Source organism: Pagrus major, chromosome 4 (assembly GCF_040436345.1).
Source record: "Pagrus major chromosome 4, Pma_NU_1.0".
Taxonomy (NCBI): Eukaryota; Metazoa; Chordata; class Actinopteri; order Spariformes; family Sparidae; genus Pagrus; species Pagrus major.
The window spans coordinates 22,539,666-22,555,690 of record NC_133218.1 but is presented as its reverse complement, the minus strand read 5'-3'; positions in this window follow the sequence as shown (position 1 = coordinate 22,555,690).

The window sequence follows — 16,025 nt, the reverse complement described above, 5'->3', positions numbered from 1 at the left end:
TTGTTTAATTGGCCAGCACTGTGGCTCATCTTGGGCCTAGTGCACATGCTGCTTGAGGGTGAGCGCTTCTCAACAGGAAAGAATAAGCTAAAACTCAAATAATGGGAAGGCTCATTGCCTGCCCTACAATCTCTATAAACCAAATCCCTGCTGAACCGCCTTACAGGCCAACATATGCCTTTGGTCAAACTGTAATTAAAGCCCAAAGCAAAGTGACAATGTATGAAATAATCGAAGTTTTATATGTTGAATTTGTTTGTCTTTTAACAGGGCAGACACCTTTGTGTTAAGTGCTGTTAAACGCATGTAGATGTTCAATCTTAAAGAGGTCATATGCTAAGATTGAGGTTCATACGTTTATTTGGGAGTCCTAGTAGAACAGGTTTACATACTTTATCAAAAAACACATTATTTTTCCCATATGGTGCATTGCTGCAGCATCCCTTTTCACACTGTGTCTTGAACGCTCAGTTTTAGCTACAGAGTGAGACATCCCATCTCTGTTCAATCTTTGGTGTGAGTTGCACATGTGCATTTTTTAACGAGAAGGATGTAGCCAATCAGAGGCAGAGTAGGGCGGGTCATGCCGAGCAAGGTAGTGTGATCTAAAATAACGCTGCGCGGAGACATGGCCGCTGCAGCTGCTCAGGAGGAGGCTTGCTCTGGAGGAATAAACACCCAGAGTCACATTGGATTCTGCTTTGTTCCGGATTTGTTTAATGATGGGAGGAGAGCTCAGAGATTACTTTAACTTTTGGGACTAAAAAGTGGATTTATCTTCACTCCTGTAGTGATGTTAACTGCTGACAGGAGTTGGAGGGGAAATGTACTTTACTAGACGAACAACATCACAGAGAGGAGAAGGGGAAAGAAGAGTGAGAACTGGAGTCTCTGGCGAGTACTGAATACAGTAAGAGTTGACCTGCATTTAAACACGATGCGTGCTGTTGCTCGCTGGTTTACGTTAAATGTACAGTAAAGTAATGTGACAGTTTGGGGCGTATAAGCACTGCATGAGTAATGCTAATAAAGACAAATGATCCTGTGGTCAAACTAGCTTTACTGGTGGTGAACACCATTAAACAATAATAATAATAATAATAACTTTATTTATATAGCACCTTTAAAAACAGAGTTTACAAAGTGCTTTGACAAACAAAGCAGAAGCAGGATACTCAACAATTAAGACAAACAGAGCAATAAAGAGCAATAAAAAGGTTTCATATAAGAACAATGGAAACATATAAGAAATGTTAGATCAGTAAGTAATTACATAGAGTAAAATACAGAAAAAAAACAAAACTGGGAAGATAAAAATAAATGAATAAATAAAGAATTGATAAAATAAAACTTAAAAATTAAAAAGTAAAGACAAAATGACAAACGACATCACAAAAAGGCGAGTCTATAAAAGTGGGTTTTAAGAAGTGATTTAAAAGAAGTTACTGATTCTGCAAGCCTTATCTCCTCAGGTAGGTCATTCCAAAGTCGAGGGGCTGTGACAGAAAAAGCTTGGTCGCCTTTAGATTTAAGCCTCGACTTTGGAACCGCCAGGAGGCCCCCACCCGAGGAGCTAAGGCTGCGAATTGGCTCATATTGGGTCAACATTTCAGTTATGTAGCTTGGAGCCAGACCAAGGCGAGCTTTAAAAGTGATCAGTAAAATCTTAAAATCAATTCTAAAACGAACAGGGAGCCAGTGAAGGGAAGCTAAGACTGGGGTGATGTGATGTGATGTTAAAACCAGTGAGAAGCCTAGCTGCTGCGTTCTGAACCATCACCATTGCTGATGAAAATCTATCTGACATGACCCAGGCACAAATGTTCACAGACGAGGTAATGTTTTAAAGTTTTATTCATGTTAAGTTTAGGCTTCTTCACTTCCCTATCCTGGAAGTAGGGATGGGCAACCAAATGAAACGCACCATTACCTTGTATACATGTGTGGATTTCTCTGGGTTTGAACACTTGAGATAATATAAGTACGCAACTTAACAAAATATATAACAAAGGTCTAGTCATTTTTAGACATGTTAATGCAGAATTCTTGCATATTATATCTTTAAAGGGTCAGAATTTTTTTAAGTGGGAATTCATGAGGTACTCACCCACTGGGGGCATGCCGACAACCATCTACTGTAGGTAATACATTGACTATGGATAAGTACCTCATACATCTTCACAAATACAAAAAAATAAATATAAAAAATAAAAAAAAGACGATCACACCCGTGCATACCTAAAGGAGGTTATTGATTGTGTGCCGGCACCAGAGAAACAGAAAGTAATCGATTGTAACCTGTTACATCGCCCTGACCCAAGGGAACATGTTTATGTATCACATATTTGAACACCAGTAGCTGGCAATGCTTCAGACTACTGCAACTACTTGACCAAACTGTAGCTCAACCCAAACACACCTCAATCAAAACTAGATATGCTTAGATGTGCTGAAACATTATATACTTTAAGTTTGTTAGCTGTGCTATCTGTTTGCCTGTGTCTCTCATCTTAGCTAATTCATAAATGGAGAAAGTGGACAGAAAGGCTCTAATCAGTTTAACAGGGCCAGATGCATGGCAGCACATTTGACATTCCTGGACTTTGCAGTGTCTCTGAAAGAGCAGGGGAAAAGGGGGAAGCCTTATATTGAGGTGCATAGAAAACCTCCTCGCTTGAGCATAAATTGAACGTAATTCAATAACTGAGTAGAGAAAATATCAGATAGTGACGCTAAAACCAGGGAACAGAAGCACATGCAACAGGCTAACAGACCGAAAGAGAAAGGTAAACACAGCATCACCCAGAAGTAATAAAGGACATACTGGTATTTTTTTTAAACCTGGAAACACACAGTGGCAGTCTGTCTACAGGAGGCATATTGAGCAGAATGTGAGCAGAGGAGCAGGAGCTGCAGCTTCAGTACTCTGACAGTGTCTACACAGGGTCTGTTCAGGGACAGAGTGAGTGTAGGTCACCAACGTTTTTAGAGTGCTCAGAGCCTAAGTCACAATCAGCGTATTCATGCGGTTAAAATGGAATAATAATGCTTCAGGTCGTGGTTATGCATGTATAGCATAGATTGATGAAAAAACTGGGGCATAACTGTTCAGTCAGACGCATATCACATCGACGACTGAAAAACACAGCACATTTGACTCCTGAATAGACACTCTGTAAACTGGTCTGCCTTGTAATTAATTTCTTAATGTCTGATTAACTTTAACAGCATGTAAAAAAAAATGTACAGCCTTAAGATAACCCATATATATTTCTTTGTTGTACTTTGTTCTTTGTTGGAGGAAAGCCACACATCTTGCAGTTGGAAAATGGTTTAGAGTTGTGTACCATGTGAAACACTGTTCACAACTCAGTCTTAATAGCTAGTGTCGACTGGTAAGTTTGACATTGAGTTTCAGTTATTTTAGGAGACACTCGTCTTGAAAATGTGATTCCTAGTCATTGCTACCACCCACCGCTGTCCCTTGCCTTCCCAACGTTAACGTCACTCTCTGTCTGTCCTTGGTATACTTCGTCAGAGTAAATCCTGTGGTTGTGTGGAACACAAGCTTTTGGTTTATACTTTTTCTGTTCTAACTACAGGGTTTATACCGTGCTAACCCTCTGCCCTGAAACCCACTGAGTCAGGGAGGAAACATATGCTTCTGTGTGGTTCTGAGACATGCCTTACAGCACAGTTGCCACTGCAGCATAAAGTGAAGTTCATTATTTGTAGAAGCGTTTCTTCAATCAGAAAGAAAAGAGAATTCTTTAATTTAAAAGTGTTATTGGTAGTCTCACTGTCGACAGAAAACAAAAGACCTGTCCGTACGCCTTGTGTCTCTTGATCCCAATCTCTTCTTGAAAGTTCTTGAGACAAAGTCAGATTTTTTTTCTCAAATTGAATTACAGCAAGTAAACCCTTAAAGGTCCAATATGTAAGAACATTGATTTTTGAGTCCCAACTCAAGTAGTGACACTTTGACTTAATAAACGTGTGGAGTTTTACCAGTTGCACTGAATCTATGGGAAACACGTGGGTCCAAAATATGCAGCAAGCAACTTCCATTTCCCTTCCACATCTCACTTTCTGAGTGTTCACTCATAATCATACCTATATGTGAGGCCTTGGATGGGAGAGCGAGTCACAAGAAACCAGATGACAACTGTTCCAGGGAGCCAATGTTATATTTCAAACCACACCATTACATCCTTAAGAAGTCACATTGAGAACACGGGCTCTGGAAAAATTGCAATACAGTTTAGCGGACTAGTTGAAAGCTTTTAAAACCAGGGTCTTAATCTGAAACAGAAGGCAAAGTTTGATTTTGCTGTCGAGATTCCAGGAGCGAACATGTGTCGCAACAAGGGGCCAAATTTCTGACAACTTAGATGTTCAGGGCTCCAACACCATTTATCCCCTGAATTAACAACATAAATTGACTGCAATAATTCATTCAAGTCTTTTTTTTTTTTTTTTTTTCCCAGAGTAGAGTAACTTTTAAAAAGGAGAGTCAGATGATTTTTTCAGACAAGGGCTTTTACATCTTTTCAGCACAAAACCACAGTGAAGATGACTGCCAAATCCTCAAATGAAATACTCTGTACTTAACTGCAAAACCAATAAACTGATAAATTAATACCTTTCAATATGGGCTCCTTTTCCTTTTTCTCTGTCCATACGTAATGTCCACTGGATGTGAGAATGCCAACAGCCTAAATAAATATGAAACTACTCTGATGTTCATTAATAAGATAATGTCCAGGCCCCGTTCGATTGGCACCGCATGATCCTCCTTTTTTCCCCTTATTGGTAGCACATTACTTTACACAATCCGCCACTGTAAACAATTAATGACGTAGAATTCAGTCAAAATAGTTTTCAAACAAATGCTTCTGTGTTTTAATGATCAGCTGAATCTAATGGACTAAGTCTCTTGGTCGTCTTTATTCTAAGAGTAATAATTACATTCTTGTGTGTTTCAGCGCAAATGCATTTGAATTCATTGTGATCGCACTCAGGGCATTAAACCTAAGTATTCTGGACATGCCTCTGATCTTTCTTAGCGTTTAAGATTTGCTGGCCAGTACCGAGGCAGGGGTACATAATGAGACATATTAGAATCACAGTAGATATTTAAAAGGCTGGGTGAATCAAAAGGTTTTGCCACCTCTGGGTGGAGGGTAATTGAGCTAGCTGGCTGTATTCTTTAGCTCTGTGGGACTGGGAGACAAAGCCACACTAATCATTTCACTATAATTGATACTAAGAGTACTTTCTGTTCCACTGGTCATGCCACAGGCATTGCTGAAATACTAACAATAGCATTATTCACTTCTCGTCTTGAGTCTTACAATTACAGTGGTTCAATGAATGTTGAATATGCCATCTAATTAGATGAGAATATTAAAGATCATGGATTCAGTTCTGAGCCTTAAACTCTAATCAGCTGTTTGGAGAGCCAGTGGGGATTTTCAGTTGGCCTTATTCTGCGGTAATTAAGCTTCTTCTCTTCTTTGCTGACTCAAATTTACAATTCCACTTTACAAAATATGTTTTTAAATAGTGTAATATCTTAGATGTACTAATACCTAGTGTATGTTAGGGGTGTAGAAGTGCACAGAAGTCACAGTTCGGTTCATACCAAGTTCTGTGTGAGATCAGTCCAGTGAGGAAAAAACCCATTTCATAAGGATACATTTTTTTGTTTTGAACAGACAATAGTGCAAGTGGGTCAAAGACAGTCAATATCCTCTTGCTGAGGACTGAAATAGCATTTTGCCTATGACGTATACTAGTCTCCAGCTTCAATTTTTTGGTTTCACATGGGACTCGAACGGCAATCTCCTTGGTGAAAGTCCACCACCCATCAAACCACCAGAACCTCCTTCTGACGCAGATGTTGGCGCTCTTTAAACTATGTCGCCTGACTTCCTCCTTTGCTCCTGGCTTAATTCCAACAGCCACTAGTGGTCGCCGCCTAACAATAAGCATAAATATAAATCGAAATTTGCTGCTTGCACTGATGACCTATACAGCTGTATGGGAGATGATGGTTTGCATCTTGAAAATTAATTAAAAATCAGTTCTTTATTTTTTCATCCACAAACATTTTTTTTCATTGTGTGGTAGAAAAACAGTAACTGCAAAAATCGTGCAGGTCTGGAATGATGATCCTGGTGTGATCCTGATGTCGATAAATTGTTTTGTGGATCAGTTACATTGTGTTTTGGCTGCAAGTTTTTAGAGAAATTAGTCCTAATTTTTAAATAAAAATTGGATTTGTGTTCCAGTACTGACTGAGGGCCTTCTCCTATCACATCTTCAAATAATAGACACTTCTATTTTATCACATCCATTAACCAATTTTGTCTTATTCAAGAAAATTTGCCAATCTGTGGCACCCTGCACTTGTTGGGCTCCAATGCCACAACCAAGGTCAGCTTGTCCGTGCCAGATCGGCTATGCTCATCTTTTGTAAGATAACAGATTGTTATTGGCTTTCATAGGCAGACATTCTATTTTGAACAGGACAAGGAAACTTTGTGTTGTAGAGGTCATTCAGAACCTCCTCATGTCTACAACAGAACTTTACGAAGATGGCAGCCATCGAAAGGGTTTTGTGGGCCGTGTACAAAACATGATCATGCCAACTTTAGTGTGCTAATGAATAGATATGTGCCAGTGTAACAGTCATCAGTGTGAACATCCCCTTTGATGCCTCATCGAGCAGAAAGCTCTTAAACAAAATGTTTGAAGTGTCTGCCTCTGTAATAATGATTTATAATTCTCTTGAACTAATGCAAAATTTGCTGGTAAAATTTTTTTGAAATAAAAATAAATTGTGCCCGGAGGGTCAGGCCAAGATTCAAAAGAAGATCACCCAAGAGCAGCAAATGATTTAATAAGCCACCAGCTCCACTAGGGCATGGAGACGAGCAGAATGGAGAATTTCAAAGTGTGTCTAATTAACATCAGTTTATTACTATGTCAATCTCTTCAGCTACAGCGTGAATGAGAGTTAGGGGTTAGAAATATGGAACAGCTTTGCTTAAATATATGGGATTACACTTAACTCCTTAGGTTAATATGAAAGTCTTAACCCAATCTCTGTCTTGTCACAGCCAGACAAAATATGAATCTCATCACAGCTCAGCTTTTTAGCTTTGTTGAAAAATCATTAAAAATAGAAAACAACTTCCAAGATTTTTCCATTACCATTATTCCTCAAGGAACGAGTAAATTAATATTTAATATCACTTGCATCTATATGATTGCATAGTAATTATCAGAACCCAAATGCTTGACAAGCTCAGTGTAATATAATTTGTAATATGTTAAAATTGCAGAGGAGACAATGATGAATTCCTCAGACACCGTGTTTTAATCTTATGTTGGTTTTTCATCACCACCACGGTGTCTACAGAGACTGGAAATGTCCCCAAAAGAGGGAAGCAGATCCTACAGTAAAGAATCCTGAGTAAAAGCACTTAGCAAAAGGAGCAATTAACAGGTCTCCTCTAACCTTACTACAGAAAACTGAGCGGTTTCTTTATTGCATTACTCATCTCTCACATGTCCACATGCTCCTCTAAAACAGTGGCAAGATATCAGTGAGCATAAAGATTTGAAATTATTGGAGTCAATACAGCATACACCTTTTAAAGGGACAGTTCACCCCAAAATCAAAATTGCACATTTTTCCATGTACTTTCATCAATGTAAATTGTTGTGGATTTGCCAAGTTTTGGAGATATTGGCCATAGAAATGTCTGCCTTTTCTGGAAAATAATGGAATAAGACGGCACTCAGCTTTGGTTTGGCGCACAGTGTACTAGAACAAAAGGCTGAAAATAGTGCCCCCTTTCTCTTCATAAAATCGAAAATCGAGTTTGAAACGAGAATCATTTTGAGTCGAAAACCGATTCTGGGATCAAATTGTGAGACTGCCAAAGATTCACACCCCTACTAACTGAGCTAGCTAACCTACTAGCTACAGCTCAACCTAGGATGTTGAGTAGTGTTTTTATACTGTTTTTTTGGCACTTTGAGCACCACAAGCAAAGTGCCCTCTAGTTCCATTATATTTGACATCTCTATGGCCATTATTTTTCCGAAAACTTGGCAACTCACACCAAAACAGTAGATGAATGAATAACTCTTGATGCAAGGTGAAACACACACAAACGCTGTTCAATTATATGACAACCAAATGTGAGTTTTTGGATGTGAAACACAAGATGTGAATCCATCAACATCACACGCCTCCTTTGTCATTCTCTTGTATTTCCCTCCTTTCATGCCAAAACTGTAAATGTGCTTTTCATAAGATCCTCATTTTAACAGCAGGGGTTCCTCCAGTCTAATTTCTCCAAAAGTCTCCTGGATTGTTTCAGCGACTAATTGAACCTTTTATCTGGACGCGTAGTGGCAGCATAGCCATAGTGGCGTGAAGGATGGGGATCTTGCATCAGCTTATGGTCTGGACATTAAGTCACTTGTAGAGTCACCCACATGCTTCATAACATACTTGAGCACTGTGGGTAATTCATCCATGAAATCATAATTGAAATCACATTGAGATGCAAGAAGCTGCATTTAGAGCTTGACTGACGATCAACAACAGCAACAGTGTGGAAACGCCAATAGGCATGAGCAAAGACTGGGTCCTTCTGCTACCTGCCAGTGTTAGACTCATTACTCAGTCTAGTAGTAATATATTAATCATTATTCATTACTCATTTCAAAAGTAATTGCTTTATTTATTACCTGCTGGGAGCAAACCTGTTACACAATTTGCCGTGCTATCTTTTTGTTACACCTCCATAATTGCATTAAATCTAACCCTCAATATAATGATAGCTTGTTTACCTCTGTGTGTGATTGTAAAGGTAATCATTTGTCGTTTATATCCGGTTATTCGATAAAATCACGGTGCTTATTTCTCATTGGAGATGGCTCTCAGTACAACTGGATTATGACTGATTGCAGACTTTTGATAAAAAAGGTTTAAAAAGTCAGGTTAAGGTTGATAATTGAAACAGCAATTTATGACAATACTTGAATGAATTGAAAATGTACAAAATTTGTAACAAATAACTAAGAGGGACTGAATATTTCAGTACTTGATCAATATGTCCACATGAGTTGATTCGCTGTCATACCTCAGAGAACAGCTCGAGTGAAAGCAAAGAAAGTAAATCACCCCTCCCAGCCCAGAACACATTATTCAAAACTAATACAGTTTTATTAAAATAAACCAGATGAATGATTTAATGTTGCACTTTTGAATTGTAAAGCGGTATACATTATTATGATGACACATTTGTTTGTTACTTTTAAGTCCCCCCTCTCCCATCACATATTTACTGCTTGAAAGTCCCCTGGCACCCTTTCCTCAGAGTACACTCATGTTAACAACAAAGGGCCCCCCCGTCCATTTACATAAATATATCCCTGCGCCAATAGGGAGGACGGAACAAAGTGGCTGCATTCGTAAGGTAGCAGACTCTAATCCCCAACAGAAAAGGCAACATCCCTTCCACCTCTATGCCATCATGTTAAATTCATGGTCAAGCAATGCGTACTGGCCAGTACACACTGATATACTGTATTTGCACTCGCTCTCTGTGGGTGTGCAACTCTCCTGAATGTGGTAATGATTTAACAGGAGGGCTCATTTAAAAGCCACACATCCAGGAAACCCTAAGACAGCAGTGCTGTACACAGGTAGTGTATTTTATTCAAGTGAGTATTAAGATTAAACAAGATGCATGCACCTCTAGCTCAAAGAGAAACCCTGTGTTTGTAGTTAAGGGGGGCACGTGTGGGTAGTCATGGATCATGTGTTTGCACTGTCCAACTATAACCAACCAAATGTATTTACTGCAAGTTATTTTTTAAAGATTTTTTATAAATAATAAAGACATTAAATACTGAGTAATTATCTGGAAATGAAGTGGAAGTTTAAGTCTATTTTAGTTTGTGTGATCAGGCTGTGTGCAAGGAAGCTGTTCAGATTGTTCCCAATAAACATTTTCTGAATTTAACCGGACTTGTATTTAATGTATATTTTATTTTCTACAGGAATTCACGATCCTTCATTTCCAAAAAAAACACACACACACAAGATGGATGATTTATCTGAAGTTTAAATCCCAAGAGTTCTTACAGATTTGACCAAAATAAAGAGCATTTTGCTCTGTTGCTCACCTCTAACACTCTTAATATTTTCATACCGGAAGATTTTCACTGAGAAAGTGATGTAAAACCTCTGTGCACATGAACAAGATGCTTCTGTAGTGCTTCCTCTTGAATGAATGAGACGATCTTTTCACATCTAATCATTTTTCTTCACTAAAATTACCAAAACGAAACTATAAACTGAAAGAAATAGTTTGAGATGCTTGCATTTTGATATTTCAGCCAGGATCAAATAATGTAAGCAAACATCTACTTGGAGAAATATGCCTGTTAACATTAGTGCCCTTGCAGATTCCAAGTAGAAATCCATAGATCATATTATGAGACAGCTGCAACGATACCCCCATAAAAAGCAAAGCAAATCATATTCATTGAATTACACAAATTACAGATGTAGCTCAAAACCTCTGAAAACGTGATGATGAATCCCCTTTTTTAACTTCTGGCTGATAATTCATCAGACTACACTGGCAAAGTATTGGGCTTGTGAAAAATGCATGAATTACTAATTAATGAGGCATTCTCGCAACATTTACATATTCATAAAGGTGTGTAATTCACATATGCATGAGAGAGCTGAGTGATAGCTTTGAGAGAATAACACATATTCCGAGAGAGAAACCTTTTATTTTGTTAAATTCTTCAAAAAGCTGAGGGAGCAGAGATGCTTTTAAAAAAACATTACGCATTTATTCTTCCCCCACAGAAATGCAGTCAAATGCTTTGGGAGACAAATGCACTGAGGAGATGCAATGATGTGAAACAGTATGCAAAATTACATTTTCTGAAATATTGTCCCATGTGGATTTTCAAAAGTTCATTTAGCAACCCAGTGTTCGTAACAACTGTGCTCAGAAAATCCAATTGATTTACATAGACAGAAATAGCTTTTCAGTAACATCTCAGTTCAGCAAGGAGATATGGCAGTGCATCCCAGATAAAATAATCCATCACATGTATGTTTTTATTCATTATTTAAAATAAATATACTGACATTTTACAAAGGTTACATATTGCATTTGACGTGTGTTGAACCTTAGGCATTAGATTTAGCTGCGTGTGTCACGTCCTCTCTTGTGACCTTTTTTTCGTCTTAAATTGTAATCTGAAATCTTTCTTATGCCTAACAAAAATAATTTAATATGAATCAGTATTAGTCATCATTATTTATTTTTTTCAGAATAGTAACAATGGACCAGTAGTTGTGCCATGATGTCAGCTTTTTGGAGACAAACCGTTCCAGTGAAGCAGGTCCAAGATGGTTTGGCCGGAGTCGAGGCCTGTCCCTCTTCTGAAAGCGCCTCTCCATTGTTTCAACCTTCTCACAAGGGCTTGGTGAAAGCTGTCCCAAATATGGGTCAAAAAAAGCACAAATAACATTCAGATGGTTCCTAGGCTTTCCTCACAGCTATGCCCCAAAGAATGACAAGTCCAACAAAACCATGTCGAGTTTTTCACCCTGTGCCATTGTCTTTCCACATTAACTCCAAGCTGGGCCTTTTCAGCCAGGCCAGAGTTTTGTCAGGCCCACTCGGACACAGCCCAGCTCTAGCAGCAGGCTTGGCCTCTTCAAAATACCATGCAGAGTCTGATTCACTCCTTTATTCCATTACAAAAAATGGCTCTTGGATGCATTGTACAAAACGTCTAATGAGAAAGAACACACAGTAACAAGTAAGAATAGTCTCTGTGGCCAAGTGGACACATCAATTTCAAAGGAAAATCCTTTGTGCTCCCGTGTATTGTGTTAGCCAAGAACAGGAAGCAGCAAAGTTGTTTCCCAAGGCCACAAATTTCAAGGTCAAAAAACTAGACAATCAATTCAGTGAACAAGGACTTTTGATTTGAACGGAAAAGTAGAAAATGTGAGAAGTCAATGGACAAAACTGTAACCAGAGAGCCGAAATTGAAAAGAGGGCCTTTAATGTCTTCAAAAAAGTGAGGAATAAAAATGCTCACAGAAGATTATCGAAAAATGTACTTTTCAAGACCCAGAACAAAGATGAGGTGAAGTTCATCAAAGATGCAGTGAAGCTAACAACAAGGATGGCATTTCAGGATGCTTAAGTTTGAGTTTAACCTTGCAGGACTTTTGGAAGGCACATCTGAGCATCAGGCGCAGGGTTTTGGCAGCTGCACAGGGAGCCTGGTGGGTCAGCCCTTCTCCGGGAGCTGCTACTCCACACTAATCTATTTTAAACCATCTGTGAAATTAGCAAGATTTCCTAAGTCCTTCACCTCCAAGGATTAAAACATTGCTAAGGGTCTAGGCTGTTCTTACATACTGTTCTTGCATCCATGTCTAATGACTCTTGAGATTGATCCCAAATTCTTTTCTTTCACCTGAGCGAGAAAAAGATAGAAATAAGGTGAGAGTTACATGCATGTAAAGAATATTAAACATCTGCTCAGATATGGATATTAAACTTAAGATCAAATACGGATAAAAATTGTATTGAGCATAATTTTAACTGATGGCTGAAAATCATAGACAGGTGTTACATGTTCCGACATCCAGTAACATCAGGGAGACCAAGTCTCAGCTGTAAAGAGCTGTACCGAGGCACTGCAGTACCTCTGCCAAAGCCAGTACAATGAAGTCATGAGTCAACGCTAATGAGAAAATCAGATAAATAGCAGCTGTTCTCGGGGAAATGGTGCTGTCTGACAGATTCACTGGGTGCAACGGCTGTAGCATTGAGCACATCCAAATGAGTAAAATATTGTTCCAGGCGCCCCTCGCTGCTCCCCTTCCCACCGGTGTTTAGTCATCAGAGTGGTGAAATAGCAGCCCTGCCGCTACACGACAGCATTGCTGTATTAATTATTATCCGCTGTTCAAACATACACATCTTTGTACAACAGTGACAGTTCATCCAAACAGGCCACTTACAAACAGCAGTATTGCTCCCCATAGCTCAGCAAGCGCCCAATTATTCACCCCGACCTCTTATTTGGTTCACACAGAAATCTGTGGGTACAATGTGAAACAAAAACAGTTCAAAGAAGATGAAAAAATTGCCCCACGAATCAACAACTCAGCAGTGTTATAATTTTGTGCACTCACTTGCACAATAATGCATAGACAAATACACAAAGCACAGAGCTTTTCTCCATGCCATTAGTTGTCATGCAGGCTCGGAAAATTACTGTAAGATTTATTGTGCCGAGGTATATGTCTAGTTTTCCATCTACTGCTGGAGAGCGCTTACACAGACATCTATTACAGACACTGCAGTTAAACTGTAGCTTTCATATGCTCTCGGGAAAGCAGCTAACAGTGCAATGGTAAAAGACTAAGAGATTGATGAGGACAACAAATCAGTTTCCCCAAAGGGTTAAAAAAGACTTTAGTTCCAGAGACTCTTTGTTTTCTTTGTTACTGATTTCCTTTTCTGTACATAAGTACAGCTAACAGGTGTATATCAGTTAAGTGTATGCTGATTTGTAATAACACTGACACAAATTTGAAATGTTTTACCCCTTGCATCAAGAAAGACATTATTTAGAAATGAAGCAGGGTGTAGGACTCATAATAATTATGATGATAATGAGCAATAGATGGCAGAGATCCAGAGAAGAATGATGGACATAGTCTGGGCTTACAACTCTCAAGATGACCTCTGGCTCTGGCACACATGCACACACACACTGAGCCTTTACCTCTTAATGTCTGCTTGCTGGAGGTTAAGGATCCTTATAGGATGTGTGCATGTGCAGATTGTTCTTAAAACCAAACCACAGTGATCAGCTGGTGACTAAATAAAGTTTAGTATTATGTTGTCTTCAAGTGTTTCTGCTCTGATGGCAACGGCACGTGGTATCTACAATTTCAGTATAGGATAACTGAACTTGAATTTAATAGCAACCCTTTAATATATTCAAAATAATCAGTAAAACATGCATTGTGCTGTGTCAGATTACAGGAACACCTGGTTTCCAATAATGTATACAGTTCATGTTGGCAGAGGTTGTTTCTTTCAGCTCATCTTAGAAAATAGCTACACACACTGGCGCTCCCTCAACATTACCTACTTGTTTCCTTTCCTTGCACCAGTTAGCAGTGCAGCTGTTGCCAGTCAGGCAAACTGCTAATTGGTGGGCAGCCATTAGCTGGGGGACGACACTAAGGCCGCGTTCAGACTGATAGCTTCACTGCAATACAGCCCCCTAGTTTGTATCAATGAGACCACTGTGTTGGCTCAGCAAGGGTCCTGAAGTACTACAGTATAGAGGAAGACTGGCAAAAACTGCAGTTCCTCACATGGCCACTTGAGGCTGACTGCAAAAGCAAATTAATCCCCACAGACCCCCAGTGTAACTTTACAGCAGAATAAACATGTTTACAGCCTGGTACAGAGATGGGTTTGTGTCCTTTCCCTGTTCATGACAACTGTACGAGGGGTGAATTTTTGTACAACTCACTAATTACACTAAGGCTTAAAAGAATACATAATTCAGGGCGTGGCCACTTTGAGTTGCAGCTAGTTAGCTGTCCAGCAGGCCATTAGCAACCATGCTTCATTGTGACTGCCTCAGCTCCACCATTCTCCACCCCTTTGCCCATTTTTGGATTAGCCGGTAATAAGGGTACAGTCACACATGCATTAAATTAATAGTGGCAAATAGTCACCTCCTGTTTACTTGCATTCTATTTAAATAAAAAATCTGCATCTGGTGGCAAAGCGAGGCTGCATCATGGCTTTGCATGGAGTTCACCTTTGTTCAAATTTGACAAAGTCGAAGCCACAACCAATAGCAAAGACGAGTGTGCGGTTGACCCCTTAAATGGACTACAAAGCTAATTGAGTTCCTTGTGCATCATATCCAGCCCTGCCCACATTCAGCACCAGCAGGCGATGGCCTGCATTTGTTTGTGTGATTGTGCCCTAAAGCAGAGTCAGACACTGCCAAGGTTGTGATTGCTGGAGCCATAACACTGAGCAACACAGTGGCTTTTCAGAAACCTATGGGTGACGTCACAGAGACTACGTCCATGTTTTATACAGTCTATGTCAAAAAGTCAAAGGTTCAATTTTTGCTAGTCTGAACGCTCACTGATGTGACTCCTGAATCTAAGGTCTGTGCCTCCTATAGTTTGAAATAGTAAGACAAAATGATATATGTAGTCCAAATCTACAGCTACATCTTTTGACATCCATTGATGTCAGTAATGGAAAGTGAATGGCTGAAGAAATCAAGGCTGCTACAGTGATACAGAGAACATAGGTAAAGGGGTGGATAAAGTCCAAAAGCATGCACAGACAGCGGCCAAGGGCATGACTCTGTTTTTACTACACAGACGTGTTTCTTAGCACATATTAGTTTACGCAATCATATATTTTGGGCTACATGTGGACATGGGCAGATGACAAGTTCAAGTTACACTGACCCTTGAGAACTCTTTGTCATGTAGATGCAGAAAATATAAATTTCCATCGGTATGACCACTAGATAGAAATGAAGGAATTGCTGATAATTCAGGATACAATAACTTTTGTTATGCACAGTTTGCATTAGGTCACAATCTTTGTGTAGATGGTGTATCATCAGGTTGTACTAGCATCTAACAAATAGCCCAGATGTCAAAGTTTTTTTTTTTTTTTGCGAATGCTATATACTCATCATACACACGCCTTTTTCAGTGTGCTGTAAAATGTAAACCCTTGGAAACATGGCGCAGAAAGTCTCATCCAGGAGGTCTCCGTTGTGCCGCGATGACATAACAGGTCAAAGGGAATTATTGTGAGAAGAACGACTTTCCATTCAGAATATGTTGAAATTCATTATGTGTAGCCCTCCAGCGAAATTTGCATGATGGT